This window comes from Bombina bombina, chromosome 11 (genome assembly GCF_027579735.1).
Source record: "Bombina bombina isolate aBomBom1 chromosome 11, aBomBom1.pri, whole genome shotgun sequence".
Classification (NCBI taxonomy): Eukaryota; Metazoa; Chordata; class Amphibia; order Anura; family Bombinatoridae; genus Bombina; species Bombina bombina.
In genome coordinates this window covers 50557474-50568366 of record NC_069509.1, presented here as the reverse complement: position 1 = coordinate 50568366, position 10893 = coordinate 50557474, and positions in this window count along the sequence as shown.

The following is a 10893-nucleotide window of genomic DNA, read 5'->3' as shown; positions in this document are numbered from 1 at the left end:
ACTTTCTAATTTACTTCTATTATCTAATTTGCTTCATTCTCGTGAATCCCTTTGCTAAAAAAAGCATATCTAGATATGCTCCGTAGCTGCTGATTGGTGGCTGCACATAGGTGCCTCATGCGATTCGCTCACCCATGTGCATTACTTTCTTTAACAAAGGGTATCTAAAGAATTAAGGAAATTAGATATTAGAATTATATTATAATGTTGTTTAAAATTGTATAATCTATCTGAATCATAATAGAAGAAATTTGGGTTTAGTGTCCCTTTAAAGCTGGAATATCACCAGATTGTACTTTAAAGGGATAGTAAAGTCCAAATTAAACTTAAATGATTCAGATAGATAATGCAATTTTAAACAACTTTCTAATTTACTTTAATCAAATTTGCTTTGTGCTCTTGTTATTTTTAGTTGAAAGCTAAACATAGCTAGGCTCATATGCTAATTTTTAAGCCCTTGAAGGCAGCCTCTCATCTGAATTCATTTGACTGATTTTCACAGCTAGAGGGCGTTAGTTCATGTGTTTCATATAGATAATATTGAGCTCATGCACGTGAAGTTATTTAAGAGTCAGCACTAATTGCCTGAAATGCCAGTCAGTCAAAAGATCTGAGATAAGGAGGCAGTCAGCAGAGGCTTAGATACAAGGTAATTAACTCCCTATGCTTTTTAACAAAGGATACCTCAATAATAAAGCAAATTGGATCATAAAAGTAAATTGGAAAGTTTTTTAAAAAGGTATGCTCTATCTGAATCATTAAAGAAAAAGGGTTTCCTATCCCTCTAATACCCATCTTCATTGCTATTTGTCTATCTACATTCTGTCTGTTACATAAAAAGTGGTCGGTTTTGTCAAAAAAGGTTGTCATGGAATTACAAAAGGCAGAATTGTGGGCACAAGAGAATACCATGACTTCAGTAGTGAGTCCGTATTCTTGCATGTCCCTTGTCTTCTCTCATGACAAAACATGACAGTAAATAGTCTCTGATATCATATTTGTTTTTCTTGTGAAATATGTGCATCATAAGTGACAACATCCAAACTCTTCTCAGCCCTTGAGAATCCAACCTGTAGAAATAAGTTGTATTTATTGCTTGCCCTTATGTTATGTTAATATTAGCAACAATGTCCTATCAGATATGCTTTGGCCAAGGTAAACTGACACAGGTCAACGCTACATAGGTTTTGTATGGACAAGGACTTATGTTCATAGTATCAAAAAAACGTAATGATAATTCCTTATTGAATTGTACACTTCAAAGGATCCTCACCACGATGTCAATAAAATTTGGTTTTCTGTCACCAGCCAAAAAATAAATAAATTACACTACACGTTTTATGTGAGAATGAGTTTAAACGTATTGTCAAATTAACACATTTACAGTATAAAGTCCTTAGAACAAAATGAGGAACGTCATCTAGCTCATAATAAATGAAGAAACCAAAGTTCTACTAATAGTGAATTATATAATTGTTTGCATATAACTATGTAGTCCATAATAATCCTGTAGAAAGGGTGACTGTTTTTTTTGTTTGTTTTTTTTACAACTTGGTGGCTAAATGTGTATGATGCACCTGATTGGCTCACTAGTTGTATCCTGGTCAGCACCAGCTTATCATTCCTGCTATGGTGGAGATCAAACGCAGCTACCATCGGGCATTACTGTAATAATACGATGCTTAATGCGTTAGGGCTTGTTATTATTACACTAATATGTTACTTTCAGCTTTTATACATAACAATTGCAAATATAAACCACATGCATGTAGTCTGAGAGCATCAAAAATAGCAAACGTTTGTATCTGTGTATTTTATTTACACGCAATTATAATGCTGATAATATCTAATCATATACTTAGACACATAATTATGAGTTACTAGCAGTGTGTAATTAGTAAGTATTGTTTTGAATGGCTATGAGTAGCAGGTTATTAGGATGCATAATATCCTTGTATTGTTCAATTCTTTATTATGGTATTTCATGCGCTGTGGTCTGACTCATTTTGTTATATGAACAGACACCCAGTTACAGGGTTGTTTTATGGAGAGAACCTACAAGTTGGGTTTATACATTTTGGTGACTATATACAATACCCTGGGTGCTTTGTATCTATTAAAACTCAAAATTTAAAGTATGCTCCTTCAACAAAGGATACCAACAGAGCAAAGTAAATTTTATTATAGGAGTAAACTGGAGTTGTTTATCCGAATCCTAAAAGTTTTTAAAAAATTGGTTTCATGTCCCTTTAAATACTATTATTGTATTAATTGTTTGTTTTTAGTTGCATTAAAGGGATACTAAACCCATTTTTTTTTCCTTTCACAATTCAGATAGAACAGGGAATTTTTAAGCAACTTTATAATTTACTCTTATCACATTTTCTTGGTATCTTTATTTAAAAAGCAGAAATGTAAAGTTTAGGAGCCGGCCCATTTTAGGTTCAGCACTCTGGATAGCGCTTGCTTATTGGTAGCTACATTTAGTCACCAATCCGCAAACGTAACCCAGGTTTGAAACCAAAGATGGGCCGGCTCCTAAGTGTTACATTCCTGCTTTTTAAATAAAGAAAGCAATAGAACAAAGAAAAATTCATAATAGGAATAATTTAGAAAGTTGCCTAAAATTGCTGCTCTATCTGATTCCATGAAAGAAAAAAATTGGATTTAATGTCCCTTTAAAGATTGAAAGTTTTGTTTATTGTATTTTCTTTTTAATGACACGATGAGTCCACGGATCAAGTGGTTATTATTAAATAGCCTGGTTTTATCATTTCAATGTATTCCTTTATGGCTTTATTTTTCATTACTAATTATCTGAAAGTCTTCTCCATCAAGTTCATCCCAAAAGCTTATCTGTAAATACAAGGCTGCAGTGGTATAATAGCTTCACAAAGATTTGTATTTTTTTAAGTCAAAATTAAACTTGATTCAGATAGAGAATGCAATTTAAAAAAAAAATGTATTTCATTATCAAAATTTGCAACTTTTTGTGCACTTTGAGGCACAGCGTATACATTAACCTGTGATTTGCTGAGAACTGTCACATGATACTTGGGACAGGGAAATTGAAGGACATTTTTAAATTTGTAAAAAAAAAATCTACTGCTCATTTGAAATTTAGAGCAATTTCTTAGGGTCCTTTAAGTTCCCAGAAAGTGTCCCCTTTTTTCTCGCCTGAGTTTGGCCCTTTTTGCTTGATTTGAAAATGGTTAAATGTTTGTGCTCGTATTTGTATTTGTCAGCTCTGTATGGTTTGTTTTCTGCTATACGTGACTCAGGATAAGTTCCAGAGATTCAGGCGTGCAAAGGACTGAAAATAGGAAGAGTCACCCATTTGTACCAGCACGTCTTGCAAGCCTTTTGGTTTCCATAACAAACTGCAATATATTCTCTTAGGACTTCATGTATACTGTGCAGTTGGGTCTATCATTAGAATTATTTTTCGTTAGGGTGGACAAATAATCGTTCAGGTTGCATAATCTGTTATTTTAAAGGCTTTAAGCCTTGCCCTGGAAGCCAAGGAGGAAAAGAAATGCTGATTTCAACCAGCAGGTAATTCAGTATTGAATCCACATTTGACATCTTCCATTGATTGATTGACTGACGAGTATTTATCAATCAGTTTAGCACAGACACTTTATCAGTACAGGCCGAAGAATGCTTAAAGTGATTGTAAAGTTTAATGATTTAAAGCCCAGTATCTAAAAATATTAAAAACAGGGGCACAGCGCAGTTAGGATGGCATGGAATGTCCTAAAGGCAGGAAAGGGTTATTTCATTAGATTTTACAGACGCTTTTTTTTTTTTTAATATACTTACCATTTTATTATGGTAAACATACCGCCGATCCTCCGCCCATATCTCCGTCTGTATCAAGCTACCTCCAATTGTTGCATGCCCCACAAGCTGGACGGCAAAGGGGGCATGCAACGATTGGAGGAAGCCAGATTCATCATCTATATGCTCAATACAGAAGGAAATGCGGGCAGAGGATCAACAGCATGTTTACCATAACGAAATGGTATTTTTTTTTCTAAAAAGAAGCATCTTTGTAAAGTTTAATGAAATAACCCTTTCCTGCCTTTAGGACGTTCCATGCCGTCCTAACTGCGCTGGGCTTTAGCGCCCTTAGGACGGCATGGAACGTCCTACCCGTTTGGCTGTCCTAAAGCCATAGTGCTTGTTAAATGGGATTGCAGGCTGGTGGGCGTGCCTAGCATCATAAGCACTCCCACCTGACCCGATACCATCATTGAAATCACGTGAAATGTAGCCACCAATAAGCAAACCCTATCCAGGGTGCTGAACCTAAAATGGGCCGGCTCCTAAGCTACACAATTCTGCTTTTCAAATAAAGATATCAAGAGAAATTGATAATAGGAGTAAATTAGAAAGTTGATTAAAATTGCATGCTCTATTTGAATCATGAAAGAAAATATTTTGGTTTAGTGTCCTTTTAAGTCATTGGAGAGATTTTACGTACTATTTAGGTGGTTGCATTCTATTCCCCAGGATAACACAATACGGTAGAACAAACATTCCTTGCTAAACTATGTCATTTTTCCTATTTATGTCATTTATCATTAACAGTGACAGTTGTACATGGAGTGCAAAAACACTAGTCTTTTCCTTTGATGGTCCTTTGGGTATGTTTGGCTAATTTGGAGGATGAAAATTGCTCCCACCTGTGGACAAAAGATATGTGTTGATGAATGTAGATTGCAAGCACGCTCTTTTTACTGTATCTTAAAGATGCTGCCCTTGGCAACTCCACAAACCATACCACTATCACACGCAGAGGTGGGGTATTGTTTGAGAACCTGGTGGACCATAGATTTTGAGCCTCCTTACAGGACCTTTTCAAGACGGGGTACCCTCAGTAGATACCTCCTTTGTGGTCAAAATATTAATCACCTGTCCTCATAGAACTGCTTCAATAGGAGGGTCCTACAAGAGAAGGTATAGGATTGGCTTACTAACATACAGTCTACCAATCTTTTTATCTGTGCTGCCTCAATTATGCACTTATCAGTCAGGGACTCTGTCTGTCCTGTGGTTGAGAATGTGGACAGTTTATCCTTCAAAATTCCACCTGTAAAATGTTGTTTCATCCAAAATGCTGTTTGGCTCCAATCTCTAACCCATCTTCTCTCAATATAAATTATGGTTGCTACCAAGCTGGTATTTTACCCACATGGCTGGTATTTTTAAAGTTCCAGTTAAAGATGAAAATAAAGATGTTATTATGATGAAACCTCTTGTAATTATGTAAGAATCTAAATATAAATCAATGATCATTTAAAATCATTGCTAACGACTTTACTTCCTTATTCATTCTGTATAAATATTGAATACAAATGTATGCTGATGAGGAAAGAAAAATATGGCAAAGATAATCCAAATACGGTTTTGGCTACTTTCATCTTTCAAAAAAGAAACAACTTGTCTAGGACCTGACTCCTTTTGTCTTATGGATGATGACTCAAACTGACCTAGCCAGCTGCCTTCATCTAGTTCCTGGTATGCTCCCCCATTAAAATAAAAAAGGGGTAATTGAAATGTAACAATTTAAAAACTAAAACATTTGGAGAGCATAAAAGTGTGAAGGCCTCACGCCATGGAACTACCCATTAAAGTTTTTTGCCACCTTCAATTCTGCTGCCTATTGCTTGGGCCTAGTTAGCCAATTCCAAAATATGCCCATCCCGCCTCCTGTGTGTTGTATGAGAGAGTGTGTGTCTTATAACTTATAGGAGAGTGTGTGTTGTATGAGTTTGTGTGTATGTTATAACTTATAGGAGAGTGTGTGTGTTGGATGAGTCTGTGTGTGTTATAACTTATAGGAGAGCGTTTGTGTGTGTATTGTATGAGTCTGTGTGTGTTATAACTTATAGGAGAGTGTGTGTTATAACTTATAGGAGAGTGTGTGTGTTGGATGAGTCTGTGTGTGTTATAACTTATAGGAGAGTGTGTGTTGTATGAGTCTGTTTGTGTTATAACTTATAGGAGAGTGTGTGTGTGTTGTATGAGTCTGCGTGTGTTATAACTTATAGAAGAGTGTGTGTTGTATGAGTCTGTGTGTGTTATAACTTATGAGATTGTGTGTGTGTTGTATGAGTCTGTGTGTGTCTTATAACTTATAGGAGAGTGTGTGTGTGTGTTATAACTTATAGGAGAGTGTGTGTTGTATGAGTCTGTGTGTGTTATAACTTATATGAGATTGTGTGTGTGTTGTGCGTTGTATGAGTCTGTGTGTGTCTTATAACTTATATGAGAGTGTGTTATATGAGTCTGTGTGTGTGTGTTATAACTTATAGGAGAGTGTGTGTTGTATGAGTCTGTGTGTGTTATAACTTATATGAGATTGTGTGTGTGTTATAACTTATAGGAGAGAGTGTGTGTTGTATGAGTCTGTGTGTGTTATAACTTATACAAAACACACACACACACACTCTCCTATAAGTTATAACACACACAGACTCATACAACACACACACTCTCCTATAAGTTATAACATACACACAGACTCATAGGAGAGTATGTGTGTGTGTTGTATGAGTCTGTGTGTGTGTTATAACTTATATGAAATTGTGTGTGTTGTGTATTGTATGAGTCTGTGTGTGTCTTATAACTTATTTGAGAGTGTGTGTGTGTTGTATGAGTCTGTGGTGTTATAACTTATATGAGATTGTGTCTGTGTGTGTGTTGTATGAGTGTGTGTATGTTATAACTTATAGGAGTGTGTGTGTGTTGTATAAGTTATAACATACACGCACACTCATACAACACAGACACAATCTCATATAAGTTATAACACACACAGACTTATAGGAGAGTGTGTGTGTGTTGTATGAGTCTGTGTGTGTTATAACTTATAGAAGAGTGTGTGTTGTATGAGTCTGTGTGTGTTATAACTTATGAGATTGTGTGTGTGTTGTGTGTTGTATGAGTCTGTGTGTGTCTTATAACTTATAGGAGAGTGTGTGTGTGTGTTATAACTTATAGGAGAGTGTGTGTTATAACTTATATGAGATTGTGTGTGTGTTGTGCGTTGTATGAGTCTGTGTGTGTCTTATAACTTATATGAGAGTGTGTTATATGAGTCTGTGTGTGTGTGTTATAACTTATAGGAGAGTGTGTGTTGTATGAGTCTGTGTGTGTTATAACTTATATGAGATTGTGTGTGTGTTATAACTTATAGGAGAGAGTGTGTGTTGTATGAGTCTGTGTGTGTTATAACTTATACAAAACACACACACACACACTCTCCTATAAGTTATAACACACACAGACTCATACAACACACACACTCTCCTATAAGTTATAACATACACACAGACTCATAGGAGAGTGTGTGTGTGTGTTGTATGAGTCTGTGTGTGTGTTATAACTTATATGAAATTGTGTGTGTTGTGTATTGTATGAGTCTGTGTGTGTCTTATAACTTATATGAGAGTGTGTGTGTGTGTGTTATAACTTATAGGAGAGTGTGTGTTGTATGAGTCTGTGTGTGTTATAACTTATATGAGATTGTGTCTGTGTGTGTGTGTGTATGTTATAACTTATAGGAGTGTGTGTGTGTGTTGTATAAGTTATAACATACACGCACACTCATACAACACACACACAGACACAATCTCATATAAGTTATAACACACACAGACTCATACAACACACACTCTCCTATAAGTTATAACACACACACACTCTCTCATATAAGTTATAAGACACACACAGACTCATAACTTATATGAGATTGTGTGTGTTGTATGAGTCTGTGTGTGTCTTATAACTTATATGAGAGAGTGTGTTATATGAGTCTGTGTGTGTGTGTGTGTTGTATGAGTCTGTGTGTGTCTTATAACTTATATGAGAGGGAACTTCCTGTGGGTAGAGCGTTGAGGAAGGTGTGCACGCTCCTGCTCCCTTGACGGTGGAGCATTGACCAGCGTATACCCAGCCACAGAGCCCTATTGCTGGGGGAAAAAGAAGTACCCTGCCTGGGGAAATTGCAGTGGCAGAGGAAGTCTACATATTCCTTTTTTTAGCTGTCTGGACACAGCTGCAACACAGAGGAGGGAGCGGCAAGGAGCGTGAACGGTTGATGGCTGCCGGCCGCCACCACAATTACAGACAGACAAGTTCTTACAAAAGAAACAAACTGAACTGAGTTACAAAGAAGTGTATCTGTCCCAGGAGAGAGATACCCCTTGTGCGATAAGGACTACCGCCCATCACGATTAAGAGCTGAAGACTAGTTGTGAGACTAACCGGGAGTGAGCTGTAAAGGAACCCAGGAAGCAAGAAGCTAACCCCCATAAGCAAGTTACAAGTGGCTGAAAGAGGGAAAAAAACGGAGAGAAAGAACACTTACCGGTGTGGAGCAAGCAACGATCCGTTGGAAGCTGCAAGAGCTTGGAGCTACCTTACCCCCACGTAAGTCGGCGAAGGCAGGCGACGTCATCTCTACGGGCCGGGCAGTGTGTGGGGAAGTGGCGTCTGACACGTTTGAGTACGGTGGCCCTAAGCACAGCATACACACAGAGACCCGGTTGGAAGGAGAGTCGCCCGAGAAGAAATGCAAGCCCAATATATGCTGTGAAGAGGAGTGGGGGTAAGTAAGTAATAAGGGGGAACCTGTTGAACTGTCCTTAACACTCACAGCGAAGTATAGTAAAAAAGGGCTGGACATATGTAAATGCAGGGGGTACCTCATATTAACCTGGAAAACTTGCCATAAAACTTACTAGTTGGTTGAGACTGAACAGTAAGGGTAAAAGGAGTGCATAAAAGCTAATACACATCTAATAACTGCTGTTATAAAAGACAAGGTGGATAACAGATGGGACCCTAAATTTAATAATGGATTAACATATAGATATCAACGCTTGTAAGAGCAGGCAGAATAAGGAGCATTGTACTATAAGATAATTGAAAGGCTCTGTCTGCTGTAATATGTTTCTGAAATAAAGACTGTAAGGAGATTTAGGTCCGGCCATACATTTCCCTGACTTGGAAGGACTGGTAAAGGGTCTGATAGTTGTTGAAATACGACAAAACAGAGGCCCAGCACAGAATTGCTTGGTTTTTTTTTTTTTTTCTTTGTTTTTTTTTTTACAGTGGGCAAGTAGGCTGAAGCAGTCAGAAGACAAATTCTCTGTAAAAAGACACTAACTGCCTACAGATCATAAACTTTTATTGTCAAGAATTTTATTGTTTGCTTTCTTCCCTTTTTCTTTTTTCTTTTTTTCTCTCTCCTTCCCTCTTTTTTTTTTTTATTTTGCTGGTTAGTCTTTCTTCCTCTTGTTTTTCTTTTTCTGGTTGTCTGATATGGTCTGTGCATATGTTTTCCCTCATTTAAATAGGCACGTTTCTTAAGGTGTAAAATAATAGCATTGGTTGATACTGGAATAGTATTAAGCAATATAGTACTAAGCAATTACAAAGTCTAAAATATCTGAGCAATACACGACAAAAGGGCATTACAGCACAAGGCACTGGTACAAGAAAATCTGATCATAGGTCTATTCTCTCACTTTATCTAGACCATAAACAGACCTATACACCTGCACAGTTTTTGTTAATGTATTATACACAACACTGCGCACGGGTAAATTTAAAGGGTAAGGGGTTAGGAGGACAGAAAAAGGGGGAATAGGGCATAGGATTCCGGGAATAGAGAATTTTGGCACACACACAGCTCATATAGAACAGGCCGCAAAGTTATAAAGGTGTATGATTGTATGAAATCCAATAAGATTATATATAACAGAGCTTGGTGTTAAGCTGTAGTAAGGTATGCGAATAGGCCCATACAGGATATAGACAGTCAGAGGTTTAAAAGTTTGCAGACATGTGCACATACTAGGGAGGCCTAGAAACCAGAGTACAGAGTATATTTACTTTAAAAAGGAACCCACCTCCCTAAACTTCCATGGATAAATATATGACAGGGGCAAAAAATAAATCCCCCGCGATGCCCCCAAGGAGAAAACCGAAAACAGGTCAAGATACAGGGACTGAGAGCAGTCTTGAAAGTTCCTGTATAAATCAAGCTACACAAATGACAATAAATCAGTTAGCAGAACTCTTACTTCCTCAATTTGAACGGGTTAAAAAGGAGATTACAGATTTATCACAGGAAATAAGACTGTTCTCAGTTAGAATCTCAGAAATGGAGGCTAGGGTCTCAGAAGCAGAGGACAAGCTAAATACCCAAGATATAATTATAGGGGAGAATACAGATAAAATTAAGGCACTTTTATTGAAAGTGGAAGATTTAGAGGATAGATCCCGCCGGAATAACGTCCGGGTAGTGGGACTCCCAGAGAGTAGAGAGTTTGAGGATCTTCTGAAATTTGCTGCTAACACACTTCCCAAGATACTAGGGATCCAGACAGACAGAGATACACTCCAGGTAGAACGGGCCCATAGGGTTGGAAATGTCAGGACCTCCACAGAGGGAAATTCACGTCCTAGGATGGTTATAATCAAGTACCTAAACTTCCAAGACAAGATTAACATGCAGCATTACAGGAAATTACAAGGATTAACAATTGAGGGGAAAAAAATCCTGTTGTTTCAGGACTTCTCCTCTGAAACAGCTTCTAAGAGGAGGGTAATGGCACCATTTTGTTCAGGGCTAATTAAGGCTGGTTTAAGAGCAATGTTGATATATCCTGCAAGAATAAATGTCTTAACTATGGAAGGGAGAGTAATGCTAAACTCAGTCAAGGAAGCAAAAGATTTCTGTCAGGAGAATAATGTAGAAGTCTGAAGGAAAGTTTTCATTCAATAAGTATGTGTTATATAAGGATGATGTATCAGAATGTTAGAATGTCAAGTGTAATAAAAAGTTTCAGAGGGGGGGGGAGAGTGGCTTGCCCTTGG